The following is a 3,134-nucleotide window of genomic DNA, read 5'->3' as shown; positions in this document are numbered from 1 at the left end:
ATTTTTGTTTCACTGGTCTACACATCTGTTTTTGTCCAGTATCATATTGTTTTAATTACTGTAGCTCTTTTGTGTTTTTAAAACGGGAAGTGTGTGTCCTCTAACTTTGTTCTTTTTCAAGATCATTTTGATTATTCAGAGTCCTTTTTAGTTCCATATGAATTTTAGAATTATTTTTTCTTTTTTGTGAAAAATGCCATTGAAATCATGATAAAGATTGCATTGAATCTGTACATTGTTTTGAGTAGTATAGACATTTTAATAATAGTAAGTCTTCCAATTCACGAATACAAGGTACCTTTCTATTTATCTGTCTTTTAAAAATTATTTTCAGCGTGTTTTGTAGTTTTCACTATGCATGCCTTTTGGCTCCTTGGTTGTTTATCCCTAAGTATTTTATTCTTTTTGATGCTATCATAAATGGGATTTCTTTCTTTCCTTCCTCCCTTCCTTCTTTCCCTCCTTCCTTTCTTCTTTCTTTCCTTCTTTTGAAACTTCTCCACCAGTATGAGTTGGTCCCTTGGTTTTTTTATTTTGTTTTTGTTTTTGTTTTTTAAAGACTCTATTTACCCATATGACAGATAGAGATCACAAGTAGGCAGAGAGGCAGGTGGAGAGAGAGAGAGGAGGAAGCAGGCTCCCTGACGAGCAGAGAGCCCAATGCGGGGCTCGATCCCAGGACCCCGGGACCACAACCGGGCCAAAGGCAGAGGCTTTAACCCACTGAGCGACCCACACACCCCGGTCCCTTGGTTTTTAAACTCAAGTGTCTCACTGTCGAATGATGGCAGCAGTGTTGCAGGAATTGTCATAATCTCAGAATTGTCAGCTACTAAAATCTTAGAAAACACTTCCAAAAAGGTAAAAGTTCTTCCAATATTTGGTTGTTGTCATTATTGTTAAAAAGGAGTCTTTCATCTCCCTCACATGGTCCATTTTGGCTTGTCCTTTGTCCTGGCTACATCATGGTAGGGTATATGATGAACTATGTCCAGGAGGTGCTAGTGACAACAGTGCATCCTACAGGTCTTTCCTCCATGAACTCCTTGTTGGCCTCAATCACATCCAGATGTGGTCTGGGGTCTTCCAATGTGTCGTCCCTAACTTCTTCATATCCCTACATAGTGCTCTGGGTATAACCATACTAGGGATGCCATAGCTGTAGCTGCCTGTATTCTGGTAACTATAATAGTACTCGCATTACTGGTAATAGTGATTGCAGCTATAACTGTAAACCTGACTATACTCCACTGACATCATTTGGCTTGCTTTGAGGATTGCCATGCTCAGTTGCACTGGTTTAGGCTCCAGGACGACTGTTCCTTGGCAGTCAGCCAAGGCTCACTTCTGTTCCAGTTCATCTGTGATTTCCACAAAACCATAGTCCTTAGACACAGCTGTTTGGAGGCAAAATCACCTTGCCTCCCTAATAGGAGGGGTAAACTTTGATGAAGAATTCATATAGCATGTCATCATCCACATCTGGGGTCAGGTCCCCCGCAAAGAAGGAATACTCAAGGCTGTTATCTGGTTGTTTCCCATAAGTGGCATATTTCAGTTTTACCTTGGCCAAAGCATCTTCTTCTCTCTAAACCACACCTTTTTCTCCTGTATAAAATGAGGGGTGGCACAGATGACCATTTAGGGCTTGCCAGCTCTATGGTTCTACGAGTCCAGGTGTGCCAGCTTAGTGCAGCTATAAGCTAAATAAAAGTGTGGGTACTAGAAGGGGTTTCCCATTAACTTTATGAAAACACCTCTTGGTTACACCCAACTCTCTGAATTCTACAGAAAAGTAGCCAGCTGAGATTTCAGTGAAGCAGTTTTGGATAATTCTGATGCCCATCACAGTGTCCTCTGTGGTGGCAGAGGTTTTGGAGATGAAAATCTCATTTATGCAGGGCTCCAGCTCACTCATGCACAGGCTGGCCATGCCTGGAGCCTGTGTGGGATTTTGTATGCTGAGAAGGCTGGCCTAGGCTCCAGACTGCAGGGTAAGAAATGAGATTGTTTTCTTAATTCATTTTGTTAGATAATTCATTATTTATGTAGAAGTATGCAAATTATTTCTGTATCATTATTTTGTATCCTTTGACTTTACTGAATAGGTTTATTAGTTCAAACTCTTCCTTTTGTGGACTCTTTGTGGTTTTCTGTGTATTAGTTCATGTCATCTATGAACAGAGATCATTTTATTCTTCCTTTCTGAATTGGATGTCTTTTGTTTGTTTTCCTAGACTAATTAATTGCTCTGACTAGGATTTCGAGTGTTATGTGTTTTGTTTTATTTTAGTTTGTTTAGTTTTTAAATTTTTCATCATGACAAGTATATTCTTTAAGCCCTATGCCTTGGACACCTGGGCGGCTCAGTTGGTTAAGCAACTGCCTTCAGCTCAGGTCATGATCCTGGAGTCCTGGGATTGAGTCCCACATTGGATTCCCTACTCTGTGGGGAGTCTGCTTCCCCCTCTGACCTAATCACCATGCCCTATCTATTCCATCCTCCCACCCACCTCCCCTCTGGTAACCATCAGTTTGTTCTCTATAGTTGAGAGTCTATTTCTTGGTTTGTCTTTCTTTTCTTTTCCTTTACTCCTTTGTTTTGTTTCTTAAATTCTACATATGAATGAGAGAACATGGTGTTTGTCTTTCTCTGACCTTATTTACCTAAACATTATACTTTCTATTTCTATCCATGATGTTGTAAATGGCAAGATTTCATTCTTTTTTTACAGCTGAATTATATTCTTATGTGTAAATATAGGAATATATATTTATACATATTATGTGGTACATACACACAAATATATATTCACAAATATATATATATGAAATATATATATTATATATGTGATGCATATATCACCTCTTCTTTAGCCATTCATCAACAGATGGACACTTGAGCTGTTCTCAAAGTTTGGCTATTGTAAATAATGCTGCAATAAACATAGGTGTACATGTATCCCTTTGAATTAGTATTTTTATATTTTGGGAATAAATGCCCAATACTGTCATTTCTGGTCCAAAGGGTAGTTCTATTTTTAATTTTTTGAGGAAGATCCATACTCTTTTCCACAATGGCTGTACCAATTTACATTCCCAACAACAGTGCATGAGGGTTCCTTTTTGTCTAC

The 3,134-nt window shown here is 38.8% G+C and overlaps 1 pseudogene; it reads right to left on the bottom strand.

Moving 5' to 3' along the window:
- Positions 1-985: 985 nt before the first annotated feature.
- LOC123956064 lies at positions 986-1,933 on the bottom strand (annotated as a pseudogene).
- Positions 1,934-3,134: the final 1,201 nt, after the last annotated feature.

The sequence above is a fragment of the Meles meles genome, chromosome 14 (genome assembly GCF_922984935.1).
Source record: "Meles meles chromosome 14, mMelMel3.1 paternal haplotype, whole genome shotgun sequence".
In the NCBI taxonomy this organism is placed as follows: domain Eukaryota; kingdom Metazoa; phylum Chordata; class Mammalia; order Carnivora; family Mustelidae; genus Meles; species Meles meles.
Note: the sequence above shows the minus strand (reverse complement) of the source record. Positions and strands in the feature narration are given on the sequence as shown.